General features: G+C 34.6%; 1 pseudogene; it reads left to right on the top strand.

Moving 5' to 3' along the window:
- Window positions 1-714: 714 nt before the first annotated feature.
- LOC142543362 (ISWI chromatin-remodeling complex ATPase CHR11-like) lies at window positions 715-10,740 on the top strand (annotated as a pseudogene).
- The last annotated feature ends 12,094 nt before the right edge of the window (window positions 10,741-22,834 follow it).

The following is a 22,834-nucleotide window of genomic DNA, read 5'->3' as shown; positions in this document are numbered from 1 at the left end:
ACTTGAACCAGTTTTATGATTCAATATCGGTACGATCGGTTTTTGATTTCGGTTCGGCTACTGACTGAACCGAATTAACCATAACCGAACCGAACCGAAATATTTAGCCATAACCGAACCGACCGAATTAATTTTCATAACCGATGAAACCGACCTGAATTAAAATCGGTTAATTCGTTCGGTGACCGAATTAACCGATTAGTTTTAAAAAAATTTGTGATTTAATTTTAATTATATATGTAATTTTTCTTAAACACTATAATCTATACAAGTGCATAAAAATATAAAATCACACACATCACAAATGTAGAAGTTTTGTTTGAAGACAATTAACACATATTATGTCGATTTTAAAATTTAAAAATATATAAAATTTGATAAATAATAAAAATTTATTAAATAATAATATTTATTATATCGGTTAATTCGGTTAACCGATTTCAAAATTTTGAAAACCGTAATCGAACCGAATTAATCGATATAACCGAATTTTTTTAATTTGGAAACCGAATTTCCGAATTGACTCGATTCGATCGATTAATTCGGTTTAACCGAACGTTTGCTCCTCCCTATCTAATGCTACCAAGTTCTTTAACTTGCATACGTCATTCGGAATGGATCCTGCCATTTGGTTGGCCGCAAGAGATAAACCCTTGAAGTTTCGATAACCCTTGAACCGCACTCGCTTTTAGCCCATTCATATAAATAAGTTCTTTGCTCCACGATTTATTTTCTACGCCCACGCCCTTCGTCTTGTTCTCCCGGCCAAGTGTTCCTTTATCGAATCGAAGTCTTTCAAAACCTCGAATGGCGAAATCCTCTCGAGCGAAGTACTCCTCGGACGAATCTACGTCCAATTCTTCGGAGGAAGAAGATGCTGCCAAGGATCAGCTCAACGATGAGGATGATGAGGAGGAGCTAGAGGCCGTAGCTCGTAGAGCCGATGATTTTGACGAGGAGGAGGAGGACAACTCCAACGCCGCTGCTCAAGAAGAAGAAGACGAAGAAGTGGTGCGAAATTTACGCCTTTTGCCTTAGCTATGTGAAGCGGGTGGTGGTTTACATGTGACACTGAGGTCTACCTGAAATATGGGTGTCTGAATTAAGAAATTGTGTGAATGAGTACTTTGTCCCAGTTGGTAATTTTTTTTTGGTGGCGATCTTTTAAGTGTGCTGGTAGGCATGTGAAACATGTGCTAAAATGCTATTTGGGTCTCTAAAGCGCACCAAGATATGTGCTTTACACCCAAAGCGCGCACATCTCATTAAAGGTTTGTACCTTGCATGTCTCTGGGCGCAAAGGGTTAGCCAAGGGACGCACCTCGTGAACTTTTAATTACTGTGGTTTAATGTATTCGATTATTTATGTTTGGGTCTGGGAATTTAGGCCTTTCATTTGTTGGTGACGTGAATACAAATTATTTAATTGTTTTTTTCTCCGTCAGCTGGTATTTGAGCTTCTTGCATGCCTGAGAGATTGAGAAGATATCTTTGCTAATTCTTTGGGTATTTTTACTAGTTTGTTTATGGCTTCTATGGTTATACAGGATGAAGATGTTGTAAATGAAGTGTCCAAACGTGAAAAGCTCCGGCTCAACGAAATGCATCGGTTGAAGAAGCAGAAGATAAGAGAGATGCTAGAAGCCCAGAATGCTGCTATTGATGCTGACATGGTTTACTTTGTGAAAATAGTTGTTAAGTAGTGTAATCACAATATTGGTTAATCATCTAAGATTTTCAACTGGTCTGTTTTGAGCAGAACAACAAAGGAAAGGGTCGATTGAAATATCTATTACAGCAGACAGAGTTGTTTTCTCATTTTGCTAAGGGTGATCAGACCTCCTCTCTGAAGAAGGCAAAAGGAAGGCGAGTGCCAAGCTCATATTTCTTCAGAGCGTTTTCTGGTGTACCTGTGCAATATAATATCTATAACATGATTTACGTGAGATATATAAAGTGGAAAAATTACTACTTGAGCAGTACGTTATGGGAGAATGAACGAATTCTCTTGTTCATTTGAAGCTCTCTTTGAATGGAAAATTTACTCAACTCCTGGATTTACTCTGAATCATTAGGTACCAACTATCTAATCAAAATATTTAGTTGACTCCGACACTTCTCTTAGTCCAGAAGTTTAGGACTTCTAACATGCTCATTAGACAAACTTTCCTATCGAAAGTGCTGTGTATACATACATGTCCCCAACTTGGTCAATAGCGCCACAAGAGATCGCCTTGGTGCTGCCATTAGCTACCAGTTTCTCCCTCTGAAGGGTTGAAAATTCTAGTAGGAAAGCCGTGAGACATCAAATTTATTATATTTGCATGACATGCATAATGTATAGACTGATGATATATCAACTCATTGCTAGAATTTTGCATTCAAAAGATCCTGACGGCTGACACTTTATGGAGATTGCTTTATAACACTTCCAGAAAATATTGCATGATTTGAGGTTCCATGTCGGATTGAGATTTGACATTCTGTGTTTGATGCTATCAAACTCATTTTATTAACAGATAAGTGGGGATGTTCAATTAGGAAATCGTGGAAGATCTTGTAAATCGAAAGAACATATTTGGATACACCACTGAACTATCATCACAGTGGACCCCCTACAAAATATTTTAAGTCAAGGACTGGAACAAGCCATAATGTGCCTGCGTTCTTTGATTGTTTTTGCAGAGGGCGCCATGCATCAAAGATAACTGAAGAGGAGGAAGATGAAGAGTGTCTCAAAGAGGAAGAAGAAGGTCTTTCTGGCAGTGGAAATACAAGACTTGTGGCACAACCATCTTGTAAGACTGTTGTGCTTCATGGGGTGGTATTCCTCGTTTAATTTCATGAATTAGTGTTCATAACCTTGTCACTCTTTCTTGCAGGTATTCAAGGAAAGATGAGGGATTACCAATTGGCTGGCTTAAATTGGTTGATAAGATTGTATGAGAATGGCATTAATGGAATACTTGCTGATGAAATGGTAGGAACTGAACATGAGTAAGTATGTGCCCTCACTAACTGCTGTAATATTTTTTATTCAATTGATAATGTCCTTTTTTCCTTTCAAATTTAGGGACTCGGTAAAACATTACAAACCATCTCTATTATGGGATACTTGCATGAGTTTAGAGGGATTACGGGCCCTCATATGGTTGTTGCTCCTAAATCTACACTGGGTAATTGGATGAATGAAATCAAACGGTTTTGTCCCATTTTGCGATGCTGTGAAATTTCTTGGAAATCCTGATGAAAGAGTATGCCTACAGTACAATTGAGATATTCGATTCTCTTATAGATGACCTAATTTACATAATCATCTCACTAATGCTCAATTTCCAGAGATATATACGAGACGAGTTGCTAGTTGCTGGCAAGTTTGATGTTTGTGTGACAAGTTTTGAGATGGCCATTAGAGAGAAGTCTGCTTTGCGCCGATTTAGTTGGCGATATATCATTATAGATGAAGCTCATCGAATCAAGAATGAGAACTCTCTTCTCTCCAAAACGATGAGACTTTATAATACCAACTATCGGCTTTTAATAACAGGAACACCACTTCAGGTACTTTTTATTTATTTTCTAGTTCTTTAGGTCCCTTGGTAAATTTTTTGCCCTATTTGTCAATTTTGATAAGTATTATGTGAATTATCTGATCTATTGTAGGTTTTTATCTGGCATAGCTCCTACGATCAATTTTTTGTTGATTATTTAATATGATTTTGTAGTTCTGTATCCCCATACGTCTCTATCTCAAATTTCTCGAATTTTTTTCCTGAAGGGGATTTGTAAATCTTATGTAACTTTTACTATATTTCCAATTCTTGAGGTATATCACATATAGGTAAAGAACCCTACAATACATTGCAAATCATCTCAAACTGCTTTACTCTTTGGGGTAAACAGGGATATTATCAGTCTTTTATCAGCTCCTTTGTTTTTCATACTCTGTCATTTTTGTTTAATTTTGGAAGTCCGTGGTGTGCATCAAGTGTATTTATGTACTGACGTAGGTTCTTCATTTGTGAAACTGTATTTATATGCAGAATAACCTTCACGAACTCTGGTCCCTTCTTAACTTTTTGCTTCCTGAGATATTTAGCTCTTCTGAAACATTTGATGGATGGTTCCAAATTTCCGGTGAAAATGATCAGCAAGAAGTTGTCCAGCAACTTCACAAGGTATACCCTCAATTTATTCTTTAATAAATTTCATTCTATAAAAAAGTTTGTGCTCAGGTTTGATGAGACGTGAATTGTGAATTTTGAATTTGTGTTGAACAGTGTCTTGTAAGACAACATTTGATGATTTAAACCTGAAAATAACTTTTTTATTTTTATTTTTACTTTTTATTTTGTAATACCAGGTTCTTCGGCCATTCCTCCTTAGAAGATTAAAGTCTGATGTTGAGAAAGGTTTGCCTCCGAAAAAGGAGACAATACTAAAAGTTGGCATGTCTCAAATGCAAAAACAATACTACAAGGCATTGCTACAGAAAGATCTTGAGGTTGTAAATGCTGGCGGAGAAAGGAAGCGCCTGCTTAATATAGCAATGCAGCTTCGAAAATGTTGCAATCACCCATATTTATTTCAAGGAGCTGAACCTGGGCCACCTTATACCACTGGAGAACATCTTATAGAAAATGCTGGTGTGTTCCTATCACTATCTTCTTAAGAATATATGTTTTTCCCATTATGATTGCCTCTTTCGTCTTTGTCTTCATTTCATAAGTCATTTTATCAAAATATTTAGTGTGTTCCTTGCAACGTCATTGGAAAGAGTGTTTCTTCCATTATGACCGCCATTTTTTTGACTGTCTTGATTTGTGAATTGTTTTGTCATTGCAGGAAAGATGGTTCTTCTTGATAAACTGCTTCCAAAATTAAAGGAGCGTGATTCCAGGGTTTTGATATTTTCACAGGTGACCACGCATAAAAATATATATTTTTCTCTTCCGGTACTTTTTAATGTTCTAGTTGTGTTTTATATGAATTTTTTTTCAATTTTATGCATGTATTCACACAACTTATGGTAGCTCATTTAAAAAAAAAATCTCCTAAAAAGATGTGTGGTTTATTCCTGATTGATTATGAGGTTGTGGCGTACCAAAATTGGGTTTAAGCATTGACTATCAGTGCTATGAGGAAGAAATCTGTATCTCATGTCTCAAATGGTGTTTCAGTATATACTTTTTAATGTCATATGATTCTCCATAAAGAAAATGTTTGACACTCAGCTATATAATGAAAAAAAATGTGTCAGTCACATAGTATGTGAAGTATGATACAGCAATGCTATTTGTAATGTCAGATTGACTCAAAAGATTGTTAAATGGAAAGGCCTGAAAATTTTGCTCTCACTTTCATATGGTTTTGTAAAGAACTCAAGAGCTCGACATGTGTGAGCTTCATCAAATATTTTGATTTTTCAATTACAGAAACAAATATGTTGAGGTGGTAAAAAACTAGATGGAAGAAGCATGTGTTTGTAATGGAGAACAATACACGTAGTGTGAGGGAGTTTTCTTAATCAGCACTGTTACAGAAATTGTTGTGGGGGGTGTGAAAACCATAAGATTTTATAGTATACAAGGTCTTGGTAAATCGGTCATAGTTATTTGGGGCGCAAGGCTCACTAAAGCGCTAGGGCGCAAAGCGAAGTGCAAATGAACATCACAAGCTTGAATCTTTGGGAAACTTTCTGCCCATAATGCTTTGCAGATTTTATTTTTTTTGCTTTCTCACATACTGTTTTGCTCAAATATGCTGCACAAACAATCTTTCTGCACGTGTTGCACATCAGTCAACCCACAAATATTCATGCACAGCTCATGCAAGGTTTGCCAACCACCAAATCTTTCAGTAGTTTGTATTCTTTCCTCAATTTTGTTGGATTTGCTCCCTCTTTATTCTTTTTAACAACATTACAATGTGATTTTGAATTTGTTTACGAAACTTTTATCAGTTACTGTTCAAGAATTTGTCCACTACGTCATTTTCATCAGCAAAGCATTGTGGGAGATGATAATAGGTATATTAAACAGGTATATGACAGAATTCAGAAAGAATATTACCTTTGAGGCGTGGATCTTAATTGAATTGAGGAAGCAGCGCTGCACTTGGAGATGGAAATAGGTATATTAAATAGGTATATGGCAGAATTTAGAAAGTGATATTACCTTGAGGCTTGAGACGATCTTGAATTTGATTGAATGTTGAGGGCGAATAGCACTGCACTTGGTTCTTGGGAGATGAAAAATCATGCATCCAGGGTTTTTTTTTTAATGTTAAATAGGTTTGAGCTTGCCAATTGCGCTTTAAAGTACTTGGGATTGAGTTAATGGAGACCCATTTGCTCAAGCGCGCGCTTCTGCGCCTTAGGGTTTCTTCTCGCCTTGGCAGAGGCGCGCGATTGAAGAGATGACCCAGGCGCAATCGGTGGGCCTGGCTGTGCCTGTCTCAGCGAGCGCCCATTGATAGCTATGAAACCGGTGTCTCATCTTGTCATGTTTTTTCTGTTCTTTATTTTTCTGCAAATTCCCCTCGAATTCATCTTTATTGTACCAACAGATGACAAGGCTGTTGGACATTCTTGAAGACTACTTGATATTACGTGGATACTATTATTGCCGAATTGATGGAAATACTGGTGGAGATGATCGAGATGCTTCCATTGAAGCCTTCAACAGTCCGGGAAGTGAGAAGTTTGTCTTTCTACTGTCAACAAGAGCCGGAGGACTTGGTATCAACCTTGCTACTGCTGATGTTGTCATTCTTTATGACAGTGATTGGTGAAACTTAGCTGCTTCCCCTGTTTGTTTTTACGTCATGACCTATTCTTTTACATTTAAACATTTCAAGCCTTGGTCGTGTTGAATGGCAGGAATCCGCAAGTTGATTTGCAGGCCCAGGACCGTGCTCATAGAATTGGACAGAAGAAGGAGGTGCAAGTCTTCCGTTTCTGCGCCGAGGTTTGTTTCTGTACCTACTTGGTTTTTAGAATGGGTCTTCCTCGAGGTGTAATCACTCATAATTTTCTCAAATTATTTGCAGTACACCATTGAGGAGAAAGTGATTGAGAGGGCCTATAAAAAACTTGCACTTGATGCTTTGGTTATCCAACAGGGACGATTAGCCGAGCAAAAGAGTGAGACTTTCTTTTTCGAATAGGCTTGCTTTGTGGGCCATGGCACAATTATGCATTTGCTAGAAATTGACAATTTTTTGTTCTGTTGCAGCTGTTAATAAGGATGAGTTGCTGCAAATGGTGAGATTTGGTGCTGAAATGGTTTTTAGATTCGAAAGACAGCACAATAACGGATGAAGATATAGATAGAATTATTGCCAAGGGAGAAGAGGCTACAGCTGAACTTGATGCAAAGATGAAAAAATTTACTGAAGATGCTATCAAACTCAAAATGGATGATAGTATGGTCCTCTTTTGTTTAACCCCCTTCCCGGTTAAGATGCTATCAAATTCAAAAGGAATGATAGTATGGTCTTCTTTTATTTAACCCCTTTCCCGGTTTACTAATCTAAATGTTGTTTTCTTGTTCAAATTCTGGCATGTTTTTTGTTGATAAAGCTAATTTATGTCTTTTGCCTTACTGCAGATGCTGAGCTGTATGCTTTTGATGATGAGAAGGTATATCACAAGCTTACGGCTGATTATTGCGGTTTTTCATTTACTTTCCTTGAGTTCAATTTTTTTTCTGGTCCTTTCTTCTTGTATGTGTGAAGGATGAAAAGTTTGACTTCAAGAAAATTGTGAGTGAAAATTGGACGGAACCACCAAAAAGAGAAAGGAAGCGGAAGTATGTTTCCTCTATTCTTGAAATTATGCACTTGAGTAATGTATGCTGTCGGTTGACGTAGAATTTCTTTATTTTCTGTCAGTTACTCTGAATCAGAATACTTCAAGCAGACAATGCGTCAAAGTGGTCCTGCAAGACCTAAAGAGCCACGAATTCCTCGCATGCCTCAGCTGTATACATCTCGCCTTCATTATGTTTGTAGATTTTATCCATTAATTTCTGTATCTGAATGATTTTATCCATTAATTTCTGTATCTGAATGTTTTTTTATTAGTCATGATTTTCAGTTCTTCAACACTCAGCGTCTTAGTGAACTGTATGAGAAAGAAGTTCGTTGTCTGATGGTGGGTTTGTCTTTCTGTTTGGTTTCTCTTTTGTATATCTGCTTTTGGTATCTGTCTAATTGGTTTCATGGCTTCAGCAATTACATCAGAGAAATCAGGTAAAAGACACAATTGATGTGGATGAACCTGAAGGTATGTTCTTTTATCGAGATGCCATTGTTCTATCAGGTTTTGTTTTGATATTCTCATGGTATGTTGTTCTCTACCTAGATGTGGGGGAGCCGTTGACTACTGAAGAGCAGGAAGAAAAGGAGCGGCTGCTGGAAGAAGTAAGTTTTCATTATATTCAGTGACTTCAACCTTCTATGCATGTCATAACCTGGAAACTGTGGTATGCAGGGATTTTCAACATGGAGCAGGAGAGACTTCAATACTTTCATCAGGGCTTGTGAGAAGTATGGTCGAAATGATATCACGAGTATCAATTCCGAAATGGAAGGGAAAACCGAGGAAGAGGTTGAGAGATATGCCGAAGCTTTCAAAACCCGTTATAAAGAATTGAATGGTATGCATTAAGTATTGTTCTATTTAAAGCTAATTTTCGAATTTTGACGAACATTCATTTCTGGTTTGTTTTTCCCACCAAGAGTTGATAATTCTCTCAATTGTTTTGCTTTGTAGAATATATATATTTTGAGGATAGGAAAAATTTTATAGTGATGATGGATGATTCATTTTTCTTATGAGTTAATGTGGAATATAAGATTTTTGTTGAAATGATAATTACCTGCAAGGGGGTGGGTATTATATGTAAGTGATAGGCAGGTTCAACATCCCCTATGAACTGTTGGCAGGTTCCGTTTGGGGAATTGTAAATGTGCTTTTGTTGTTTAGGCTTTCTTTCTCGACTTGAGACATAACACCCATTTCTTTTGAATTGGGTTCTAGATTATGATAGGATTATTAAGAACATCGAAAGAGGAGAAGCTAGAATTTCGAGGAAAGATGAGATCATGAAGGCTATCGGGAAGAAATTGGACCGCTACAAGAATCCATGGTTGGAACTGAAGATCCAATATGGCCAGAACAAAGGGAAGCTGTACAATGAAGAATGTGATCGCTTTATGGTGAGGCTTCCAATCATGATATCAGCTTATTTGAATTACATCTTGGATTTGATCTTCCTTTTTAATTGTTCCAAAGATATGTATGGTTCACAAGCTTGGATATGGGAATTGGGACGAGCTGAAAGCTGCCTTTCGCACTTCTCCATTATTTCGGTTTGATTGGTTTGTAAAATCTCGTACCACTCAAGAACTTGCGAGGAGATGTGATACACTTATCCGGCTGGTAGAGCGGGAAAATCAAGAATACGATGAGAGGGAGAGGCAAGCCCGTAAAGAGAAAAAGTTAGCCAAGGTATTCACTCTTCAAAAAAGTTAATCTTCACGCGGCACCTATCTGATCTATAGCCTAGAAATGTGATTTTTGTGGATGCGACTATTATGTCAATATTTGAACTGGTGGTGATGCTTTAGTTTTTTGCAATTGTGTTACTTAGTTATTAAAAATAAGCAATGCACACGTCCATACTCGAGGGTTATTGATACTTGACCTTAGCGTATATATACATGTTAAGGTGCAGCCAATTGATGAGGCACGTGTCGTGGGTGGGTTTTAATAACATATAGGTGAGTCTTAATGCCAATGTGCGCTTGTAGCGTGTCTCAGTTGAAAGAGTCGTGTATTTTAAATGAATCTGATGTTATAGTCATTTGTATTTACTTTGTTTTTGAAGAATATCTATTTTATCATTGTTCAGTTGCTTGTAAATTATACTTTGTATTAAATGACCTTTTTTTAATATAAATTTTAAAATGTTAAGTTTCACTTCAATAACACATTCATCTCTACTTACTCCTTGAGCCTATTTTCTACGATACAAGCGCCATAGTATGGCATGCATCTCTAGTAACTATGATTCTTTTGTTTCTGGCAGAACACAACCCCCTCTAAGCGTTCCGCTGCTAGGCAGGCTACCGAGAGCCCTCCTTCCAATCAAAAGAAACGAAAGCAATTGTCAATGGACGATCATGTCAACCCGGTATTCTTTTACATCGATTTCTCTTTGGTTTCCTCCACTTCATTAATTGATCTGCGGCTGAGTTATAGCTGGTTCATATTTGGCAGGGAAAGAAAAGAAAATGACGACAGATTGCATATTTTGAGAGAATTTTTCCTCTATCGAAATGGGAATGCAACTTGCTCCAATTTTACGTACCTGTTTGGCTTTATCCCTACATCTTGAGGGGTTATATCAGTTATGCATAACAGATCAGCAAGAGATTTATGAATTTAGCTTAATGGTCAAGGAAAAATCAGCATAATCTTTAGTCTATTACCAGTAATAGATAGCAATCCTGGTGCCATAATTCTTAAGCACATGCAAGATTTTTTCTGTATTAGTATCTAATAGATAATGAATTTGAGTATATTCTTATTTACTTAGAAATGATGTATTTATTGGTCAAAAGAAAGAAAGAGAAATGATGTATTCATGTTTGTATGTATGTTAATTACTTGGAAAACCAATCCAAGGTTAGAAATCTACGCAGTAAAAACTGACGTGCTGCATATTTTATTTATTCTGTACTTAGAAATTATGTATTTATGTTTGTACTGCATGATTCAATGGTATAACCCACTGCATATTTTATTTTTTTTTTAAAAAAGAAGATTATTTCTTGCATTACTGATTTACTTGAACCCCTTGTGATAATCTGACTTGTATATATATTTTTTTTCCCGAAAAATGAAGTCAATTAATCAGATGTTTCAACTGTATATTATTATTATTGTTATTGTTATTGTTATTATTATTATTAAAATATAATAAAATGTCATAACCATGATATTAGCAATATTTGCTTAGTTAGTTTTATATTTTTACCTATATTTTATGAAGATAAATATAACATACGTTTTATTCGTTTATTTGAGTTAAAAAAATCAATCAAGCTAGAATATATGTGTTTTCGTGACAGTTCTAATCTAAATGAATATCATTATATTTTTTATTAAATAAATAAGTTAATAATAAAACAAATAATTAACTATTGCTTGGACGTGCTTATGGTTGGTTCCATGAGAGATATTTATAGAAAATGAAAGAAATAAAGGACAGAATTGAAGATGACAAAATGGAACAAACTCACAAAATGATTGATTATATAATTACGTCGATTAATAATACCATTTGCACCAAAAATAAATTATTAGCTAAGAAAATGTGAATGAAACCCAACAAATTAGAAAATATTTTAGGCTCTTTGGGGTAAAAGATTTTGAGCGGTTAATTGTTTGAAAGATTGGCCAAGTCTTTAGACTCTTGAAACTGACAATGAAATCCAATTGCAACTACGGATGTAAATGAATCAAACCTCGATTCGATAAAAGCTCGTTTGAGCTCGTTTAATGAGGCTCGTTAAGATAAACGAACCAAGTTCAAGCTCTACAATATTCGGCTCGTTAGCTTGTGAACATGTTCGTTAGTAAATTTATAAGTATATCTTAGATGAAAAATAATAATTTTGATATTTAATTTATGATTTAACACATTAATTATGAAGTATGTAGAAAATTCTATTAAATTTATTTATTATAATAAATTTGACAAATTTTAATAAGAATATTATATTTTTTTCTAAATGTATAATTTATCTTTTAATGAATTTAATGAATATTTAAATGTACAATTCATATTTATTGAGCTTGTTTAGGTTCGATAAAAGTTTGAATAAGCTCGTGAGCCATGAATATATTTGTTAAATAAAGCTCGAGCTCGGCTCGATTATAAACAAGTCAAGCTCAAACATTCAAGAGTTCGGCTCGGCTCGACTCGATTACATCCCTAATTGCAACAACGTGAAATATTGGAAATTGTGAGAAATAAGTGCATGGAGCTGGAAACCGCAGGCTGAACAAAAGGAAAAGATCGACAGAAGATGAAAGACACAACTCAATATATAAAACTCAAAAAATGCTCCAGCAACAACTCTACAGATTTTAGTTAGTAATTTCAAGTATTTTCATCATTTTATTCCATACTCTAGCTTTTCTAATCTAATTTCATTCCAATTTCCAGCAAACTTTATTATAATTTTTATGTTTAGTGAATTCCTTGTGATTTGTAGATACATAATCATGACATGAATTTATTTTTTCGATTTTCATATTAGTTTCATTAGTTTTTAGTATGGACGTAAATGAGTCAAACTGTCTGTGAGCTATTTTGAAACTCTATTCGATAAAAGCTCATTTAATTAGGTTCGTTAAGATAAACGAACCAAGCTCAAACTTTACAATATTCGGCTCGTTAAATCGTGACCATATTGGTTGATAAGTTAACGAGATGATAATAGTTTTGATATTTGATTTATTAATTTTGCACATTGCTTATGAAATATATAGAAAATCTATTAAATTTACTTATTAAAATTTACTTATTAGAATAAATTTACAAATTTTAATAAGAATGTTATATTTTTCTCTAAATATATAATTTACTTTTAGTGAATTTAATGAAGATTTAAATTTATAATTTATATTTATCAAGCTCGTTGTTAAATAAATTTCGGGCTCTGCTCGATTATAAACGAATCAAGCTCAAACATTCAAGAGTTCGGCTCGCCTCATCTCAATTACATCCCTAGTTTTTAGCGTCATATTTTCATTGAAAATTAGAACTAACGATCAAGTTTGGGATTCACTTTAGTTTGATTTTTAGAAGTTAGATTTTTATGTTCTTTTACACAAATTGGTGCTTTTAGCTCTGTCATGCCCGCAACATCGAAAAATTGTGCAAACAAAATTGACAACGCCCAGTGGGACCAAAATATACTGCCAAGAAGAACGGTACTTGACTAGGGAATGGGAAACTCGAAGACGGGTGACTCTCACCTCCCAAGGTTCACATTCCAGACAAACATGGGGAGTTGGATCAAAAATACTTTTGCACATGTAGAAATGTATGCGGAGAAAAAAGTCCAACTGAAGTATGATACATGCAAATGGTTGTATGAGATGGGGAAATGTGACTCAATTGTGATGCATTTGTCTTCATATGATGGATTCCTCTTTAAGGTTACCGATTTTTTGGTCAAGCACCATGGGGGAGTATGGTTAGCATATGGCTTATAGTTGTCACAGATAGAAACCCGCAAACATAGTATGCAAAGAAATATGCATGAACACAAATGGCTGAATGAGAAGAGAGATGTGACCTTGGTGAAATGCGGCATGCAAGTTTAAATATAAATCGGACACAACATGTTTTAAAGACGTATTGGCTCATTATAAAGCTGTTATGAGGAGTTCGGCAAAAATAAGGTCTGTCAAAAATTGTCCCGGTAATACTTGCCACCAACAAAAAACGTTTTTGTCAAGGGCGTATAATTTTTGTTTGATTGTGGCAATGATGTTTTCAATTACTCTCTGATCTTATGAAAGAATTTAGCATATGGTGAAGGAGTTTCCAATGTTGTAGGCTGATCAATAGCTCGAAATAGCTGCATCAAATGTGGTAATGCATCAAACTACCCACCCCGTCAGGTAAATGGCAAGTACAAATGCAAGAATCCTTACGGGTTGACCCGGCCCGAATCCTATGGGTCAACCTAGATCGTACGACCCGGCCCGAATTCGTACTGTAAATTTTTTTTTTTAAGAAAAAATTTAATCCAAATTTTTGATTTTCTTCTAAAATATTTTTGTTGATCAAAACTGGGAAAAATCGAAATCTTATACCAAATCCTTAAAATTTACAACCAAATCCTTTTACCAAAACTGCAACTTTAAAAGATTTGATTTTAAACCAAAATATTTTACAGATATGAAAACATATCAATATATTTTCCAGATATGAAGCCATATCAAAAAGTTTTAAACAAAATTCTATTTTTCAGATTTGGATCCAAATAATATCCAAAAACTTTAAATAAATCTAAATGATTCAAGCATGAGTGGCTCTGATACCACTTGTTGAGGAAAACCCATAAACCACATAATCCATCACGTTAAATCATTAAATATTTGACTGAAAACTTAAGCGAAAGCGTAACCGAAGCCATAATCCTGAATCCTTTAAAACGAGTCTTGATCTTCCAGATCTACGCGCTCTTTACTTGAGAGAATCCTTTAGTTTCTCTTCAGAATCATTTTCTTAATGGGAGATAGAATAGAGAACGTGACAACGCGAGATCTGGGGGCCATGTCCCATATATATAGATAATTTTTATCATTATCTTATGATATTTATGTTTTAGCCCATCATAATTACATTTATGCTTCTACACATTAAAGACTCACAATCTATTAGATACATTAAAGCCCAATAACCCATAACCTTACTTGATCACTTTGTTTTGGGCTTAACTTAATAAACAACCCACAACTGATAATTATTCACGTATAAGCCCATATAAATAAAATTGATCCAACAATATGTATTGCTCTCCATAACGTATTTTTCGCTTTAAGAAGTGTTATTATGCGCCAAACCTTTCCAATCAAAGTTCACTATCGAATGTTACTCCTCAATCGGCGCACACAAAATATTATAGCAATTTTGCCCAAATAGAATCCATTCTTATCACCACCCCATACCCATTTGTCTTCCCACTGTTATTGTGGAGCGGTATGTTAAGAATTAGCTGTCTATTTTTGGAGTGAACATCTGCCCACTCTCAGTACGGCCTATCATCCTCAAACTTATGGCCAAACAGAGAGGACAATTCAAACTCTAGAAGATATGCTGAGAGCATGTGCTCTAGACTTCAGTGGTAATTGGAGTGAATATATGCCCTTAATCGAGTTCTCATATAATCATAGTTACCACAGCAGTATCGGAATGGCACCGTACGAAGTTCTGTATGGACGAAAGTGCCGATCACCACTATATTGAAGTAGGGGAAAAAGTCATCGTTGGACCAGAACTGATCCAAGAAACAGTGGATAAAGTTAGTATGATCAAGGATAGACTAAAAACTGCACAAGATCGACAGAAAAGTTGGGCTGACCTGAAAAGAAGACCAGTGGAATTTGAAGTCGGAGAAAAAGCATATGTGAAAGTGTCACCCATGAAAGGTGTGATCCGATTCAATAAGGCTGGAAAACTGAATCTCAGATATGTTGGACCTTTGAAATTCTAGAGAAGGTGGGAACACTTGATTACAGATTAACACTTCCCCCCGATATGGCAAGGATCCATAATGTTTTCCACGTTTCGCAGTTAAGAAGAAATATTTCCGATCCAATTAATATTCTTGAAGCTGGACCACTGTTGGTTGAGGACAATCTAAATGAAGAACTGAAGTATGAAGAAATTCTAATTCGAATTGTGGATAACAAAGACCAAGTACTGAGGCGACAAACTATTGCATATGTCAAAGTACAATGGTCCAATCACACTGAAAAAGAAGCTACTTGGGAGTTGGAAGAAAAGATGCGAGAACAATACCCTTATTCTCTTTGAGGATCATGTATAGCCAAGTTTCGAGGACGAAACTTCTCATAAAGAGGGAGGGATGTGAGAACCCGAATTTCTAGCAGTAACTAGCATTTTTTTCAGTAGCTAGCAATATCCAGCAGCAGTGCAAAAAGTTCAGCAGAAGCTAACAATTCCAGCAACAACTAATATTTCAGAAGTTGGTATTTTTCCAGCAGATAGAATCCAGCAGCAGAGGAGTTCAATAACGTGAGATTTCAGCAGACAGCTACTGATTCTGCTTATGACTTGTAACTGAAGCAATTAACATGGAATAAAGGCTGTTAAAATCAATTAATGACATATTATGGCCGTTAATTGAGAGGCTAACAGTAAGAATTTTGCCTATAAATAGCACCCTCAAATATTTGAAATGGTGTTACACAAATCTTGAGTTATCACTTGAAATTCGAGCTAAGAGAGTGCATTTTCGAGCAGAAAAAAATCCAGTAGCGAGAACAGCAGATTTCAGACTTCAACCGAAACTCCTAGCAAATTACTGTAAGTGGACTTATGTATAAATATCTTGAAATCAGGTTTGATAACGTCTGTTTTGAAGCAAAGTATATGTATTTTTTATTTCTGATCTCTGATTTTTGAAGCACTTGAAACCTAGTGAACTAATGGTAGGAATATATATTCTGAAACATTCCTGATTCCTGATTACTGATTACTGGCCTCACCCCTTAGAGGAGAGAACATATAAGGGATTGATATCAGTGTAACAATGAGATTCACAAACGTGCTCAATGCTTGCTTGCTAAATTTTAAGTTCTGATTTCTGAATACTGATTCCTATTATTACTGAATACTGATTCCTGTTCTGAAAGTAAGAGTTTATGTATATCATTCGTATTACTGTTTCTGTTTGAAAATGATTTTGAAAACGGGGAGTTATTCCCGCCCCCGCTTACTAAGTGACGACCATATTACTCACCCACCAAACCCATATCAGATAAGAACGAGGAAGAATTATTAGAAGAAGAAGAGCAGAATCAATTCTGGGGCTGGTGAAGAAGACTGTTATTTCTCAGTTTTGATTTATGTTTTTGTATTCCGCTACATCTGTTAAGACAGTGTTATGTCTGATTTTACAATTCCGCTGTAAAACATTAGTCATTTGAGTTTGTATCAGACATTGAAATATTCAGTATTTATGAATAAAAAGACTGGTTTTTGAATTTTGAACTTCTGAGGCTTGTTGTTTTCGAATGTAAATTTGAGAGCAATGTCGGTGTCAACCAACACGGTCCCTGAGGGCGTGACAGAGCATCAAACGGAAATTAAAAATGAGAAATATGAAAAAATATCACCATTAGTTACACGAAATAAAAAGAGAAAGAAGTGTAACAAATTAAATTAATTGTTTAATTTGTATTAAAATTTATATGTATTTTTATAATACAATTAAAAAATTTAAAATAAAAAATAATCATAATTTTAAATCCTAGTAATTTAGGTTTTTTTGTAAATATATATTAATATATGTGTATATATATATATATATTAATATTAATTCAAATATTTAACATATGATGAATTATATCATTGAAAATTTCGAAAGAAATCCCAAAACCTTTTTTCAATTATAGATCAATCTCTTGTCAAAGAAATGGTTGTTTTTGCGGTTCTAGCTACCCAACACATCAAAAGTAAAAAAAAAATAACATTTAAACATTTTGAAAACCCAAAACTACTACTATCTCCATCTCAATTACATAAACCACATATTTTTTTTTTTGTCTCAAATATATAGACTCGCACCATATTTAGTAATATATTTTCTAATCTTTTACTAATTTATCCCTATTAATTACGTCTTGAAAAATATTAGACTATTTTTTGAATGAATAAAATAAAGATAAAATATGAAGTTTTAATTTAATTTATTTTTCTTAATTCGTGTGAAGAAAAAAAGACTATATAATCGGGATGGAGAGAATACATCATTATATATATAGAAGAAAATGAAATATAAATTTTGCCTCAACGGTTGAAATTATTAGGATCGAAAATGTGTTTAGAGGAGATAAATAAACACGGTTTAAAAATTTTAGAGCTCAATAGTCCGTTCTTGAAAGGTTCAAAAATGAACCAAATACGAGAGATTATATCAAGTTCAAATTTCAAATCGAGCGAAAGTTACTCAAGATACATGTGTAATGATCAATAATACTTCTATTGTTTTATCTTATTTCTTGAAATTTTTTCGTTTAAGATAGAATATGAATTGAGTTTTCAAATAATTTCAAGCACATACGAAGATCCAGTATTATTCACATAAAATAAATAATTAAAATCTCGTATTTTTATTTTGTTATTTCGGTGATTTTTTTGTGTGTAGATGAGTTTAATATCATATAAATATCGATAAAATTGAAACAATATAACTACTTCAATCCACTTAGAATGCTATACTCAAAGTACCCTACATAATTTTCATAACAATCTACTTTATTCTCATACACGTGCATTGTTAAATATAGTCTCTTTGGTGATTATTGTAGATGATAATGGGTTTGAGTAAACTAAATATAGCTGGTCAGTATAAAGATATGTGGCAAATTATAGAATTTAAAGGGCGCGATAAACAATAATGTTGGAGAAATCGAGCACTACAAGCAGGGAAAACAAGGATTTTTATCTTGTAAGTTTATTTGTTTTGAATTTTAGTCATGTAATTTGTCAAAATTTGGTTTTCATTCAACAACTTTAAATTTTTTTCTTTTTGTCTTTTTTTCGCCTGGAGCCGCTGAGTCATTGAATATTGCTTATTTGACCTTTATGCTCTTTTACATATCTCATTATGTAAAACTGGTAGGAAAGTCCATTTCATTTTGATTATGTAGGTTTTAATATATGTAATTTAAGTTTTATTATCGTCACATGGGCCACATAGAAAATCATCGATGTCAAATAAAAAAAATAATCGCTAGCTTTAGTGATTTCAGACACAAAAAATAAAGACCAAAATAAAACAAAATCAAGTTATAGGATGAAAATTTTGACAAATTACATGATTAAAATTCAAAACAAACCAACTTACCTGACCAAAATACTAATTTTCGTTACAAACACAACATAGCAAGCATAAAGATGTGTGACTAACTAGAGAGAATTTCAAAATTCTTATGTGTGAATTTCGAGTTATGGGGCCTCCTATTTATAAGCGCAGGATAAAATCCTACCATAATTAGATTGATACACATTCCCTATTTACGGGATAATCTTTCCATATACGTAAGATTATTATTCCCTAAATAAAACATTTCCAAAATTCAAATTTATGGCTTCTGGACTGGATGGATGAACGTAGACTGTTTTCTTGTACAGGTTCGTGATGTATCTGGATTGTATTGCAAATTTGTTAGCTTCCTTATTGAGAAAACATCCTTATATACGATATATTCTTTCCAATTAGGTGGATATCCAGCCTTAATTTACTGTGTATCTTGCACTGGATTTCAATTTCCATGTATTTATTGGCTTGGAAGATTTTTTGCATACCATGTATTATTTATATTTTCGAATTTATTATAACTCGAAAATAACTTCTTTTACATGTCTATATTTCATTAAATAATTACCTGCCAAAAAATTTGGGTCCTCACATCTCTCTTTCTTTATTGGAAGTTTCGTCCTCGAAACTTGAGTCGACTTGACATTCGAAAAGGTAGGGATATTGCTTGTGCATTTTCTCTTCAAACTCCCAGGTAGTTTTCTCGTTCTGTGTGGTTTGACCATTGAACCTTGACGTAGGGAATGATACGTCGTCTAAGTATTTGGTCCTTCATGTTCACAACATGAATAGAATTATCTTCATATTTCAGCTCTTCTCCCCATGTTACCTTTGATCATGAGCAGTTCAATTTCCATAACATGGCCTGGGTTCGAGGTGTATTTCTTTAGTTTGGACTTGTGAAATACATTGTGGATTCTAGATATATCTAGTGGCAATGCTATTCTGTAAGCCAACTGTGCCAATCTATCCAGAATTTTGAATGGTCGTACATATCGAGGATTCACTTTTTCATCTTTACTGAATCTAATGATTCCTTCAATAGTGATACCATTATATAAGTTTTTTTCACCCAATGTGAATTCCATTGGTCTCCTTTTAAGATCAGACTAACTCTTTTGCTGGTCTTATGCAGCCTTGAGTCTGTCTCTGATGATGACCACTTTTCCATTTTCTCTTGGATTAGTTCTTGCCCGGTTATGTACTGTCTCCTCTATTTTGTCCTAGTACAGTGGTGATCGATACTTTCGTCCGTAAAAGACTTCAAACGGAGTCATTCCAATATTGTGTGATAACTGTTATTGTAAGCGAACTCTATCAGTGGTAGATGTTTATTTCAATTACTACGGAAGTCTATGGCACGTGCCCTTATCAAATCCTCTAGGGTTTGAATCATTCTCTCCGTTTGACCATCATTTTAAGGGTGATAAGTCATACTAAGAGCAACTCTTGTTCTCATAGCTTTTTGAAAGCTCAACCACAAACGTGACACAAATCTTGAATCTCTATCCAACATTATGATTGTAGGCACTTTATGTAGCCGCATAATGTTATCCATGTATAGAGTTTCTAACTTGTCAATATTTTAATTTCTTTGGACGAGCAGAAAGTACGCAGATTTTGTGAGCCTATCTACGATTATTCATATCATGTCGTGTCTTTGAATTGACTTTGCCAATTCTACTACGAAATCCATGGAAATATAGTCTCATTTCCATTCTGGGATTCTAACTGTTGCAGTAATTCTACATGTCGTTGATGATCGACTTTCACTTGTTGGCATATTCGTCACTTGGATATAAACTTGACGACGTCTCTTTTCATTCTGCTTCGCCAAAAAATTTCTTTCAAGTCCCTATACATCCTTGTACTGATGGGATGGATTGAGAATGTTGACTTATGCGCCTCTTACATCATTTCTTATCGAAGATTGTGGATGTCTGACACACATAATCGTCCTCTCATCCCTAGGATTCTGTCTGGGTCCACTTGAAAATTTGACGACTTTATTTCCTTGGCTTGTTCTTTGAACTTCTCTAGTGTCATGTCTCGATTCTGATTTAACTTGACTGCTTCTCGAAGGAATGGTTGCGCAGAGAGTGATGTTAGATTATCTTACCCATGTTTTTTTTTTCACTCAAAGCATCGACTACCTTATTTGCCTTGTCAGGGTGGTAGCTTATTGTCAATTCATAGTCCTTGATTAACTCTATCCACCTTCTTTGCCTCATTTTTAATTCTTTTTGCATTAACAAATACTTGAGGCTTGGTTGTCTGTGAATATTTTACACTTGACATCGTAGAGATAGTGTCTCCAAATTTTCAAAGCAAAGGTCACTGCTGCCAACTCGAGATCGTGAGTATGGTAGTTTTGCTCATGCGACTTTAGTTGACTAGTCTGTCTTCCATGAGCACGCCTCAGAGATCTTTCTTTGATGCTTCGCTGTAGATGGTAAAATCCTTGTCCTCCGTAAATACTACCAACATTGGTGTAGATGCTAGCTTCTCCTTTAATATTTGAAAGCTCTTTCACATCTTTCTCTTCAGTTGAATTCATAGTTATTTTGTGCGCGTCTCGTTAGCGATACGACTACTGAAGAGAAGCCCTCGACGAATTTTCGCTAATAGCCTAGTAATCCAAAGAAGCTTCTAATTTCGGTTGTATTCTTTTGCCTCGGCTAATCTAGATTTGCCTCTAATTTCTTTGGGTCTACCGATACTCCTGATTTCGATCTTACATGACATTATTCTGAATGCTGACATTGGGGTGTCTTCTGCTTTGACTTATAGCTGATGATAGGATGTCCTCAGGTCAAGCTTGGAGAAGACTGTAGCTCATTTAAGTTGATCAAAAAGATCGTCTATTATTGGAAGAAGATATTTATTCTTGATTGTGATCTTATTGAATTCTCTATAATGTATACACAATCTCATACTTCCATTTTTCTTCCTTACAAATAGGACTGTCGCTCCCCAAAGGGATACACTTGGCCTAATCTGTTTTTTTTTTTTGTCTAACAACTCTTGGAATTATTCTTTTAGCTCATCGAGTTCATCTGGAGTCATTCGGTACAGTGCATTGATCATCAAATACCGAATTTATTTCGAAATCTAATTCACAGTCAGAGATCATTCCAAGAAGCTTTTCTGGAAAAACATCCGAAAATTTCTCCATCTCATACTTTGTTCACCATTGCTAGGTAAACTTCTTCTCCTGATATTATGGCTTTCCAAGTCTAGCAAACAGAAAAATGTATTTTTGTTCCTTGGCATCGCTATGGTACCTGATTTTTTCTTGGTTCGGGGTTCAGAGTTTGACATTTTTACTCTGGCCATCTACTATTGCTCTTAGATAATCAGTTCACCCCTAGTATGGCGTCGAAATCTACCGAAGTGAGTTGAATAAAATCGGCACTGAATATATGCGAATTGATACTTATTTTATCTTATCTTGAAATTATCTCAATTATTATCTCAAAACTTAAAACTCAAATAAAATATTGAAACTTAACTCAATATCGATCTACATCTTATTGACTTAAATCCCAAAAATTATAGTCCTAGTCGTTACCTCAAATAATTATTATTTTAATAAATCTTACTTTCGTCAAGACCATGAGCTCATCACGCTCTAACACGAAGGAGTTCATTGAATGTCATTCTCTTTGAATCATTCTTAGTACGACAAAATTCAAAACTTATTGTACTATAATTTTCTTGATTTCCACCAATATCTCATAACTTATTTTATTTACGTAAGATCACAGCCTACTTGTTATCTCAAAATAATATAAATTCCTTAACCTGATGATATTATCTTACAAGATATTCCAAGGTCCTATATATTTATAGTTAGCGCTTAACATTCTTAATAACCCAAACATATTGCTCACACAGTTAACTATCGACACAAACTCAACTTTTATATTGAAATACCCAAAACTTATTATATACTTCTTATATCAGATTTTCGCATGCTAGTTTTTCATAAATAATTTATCATCCCGAGTCAAATCTTTCATCTTAAGTCAAAAGCTTAACTCAACTTATCTCTGATAGATATATTCCCAAAAATATAGACAAATATTAATTGTCCCCATAATACAATTCCATAAAATTTCGACAAGTAGTTCAAGAAACACGTTGAACATGATTTTTTGAGAAAGTTTCCAATAGT

Source organism: Primulina tabacum, chromosome 4, assembly GCF_025594145.1.
Source record: "Primulina tabacum isolate GXHZ01 chromosome 4, ASM2559414v2, whole genome shotgun sequence".
Classification (NCBI taxonomy): domain Eukaryota; kingdom Viridiplantae; phylum Streptophyta; class Magnoliopsida; order Lamiales; family Gesneriaceae; genus Primulina; species Primulina tabacum.
The sequence above is the reverse complement of the archived record's forward strand: the minus strand, read 5'-3'. Positions and strand labels throughout refer to the sequence as shown.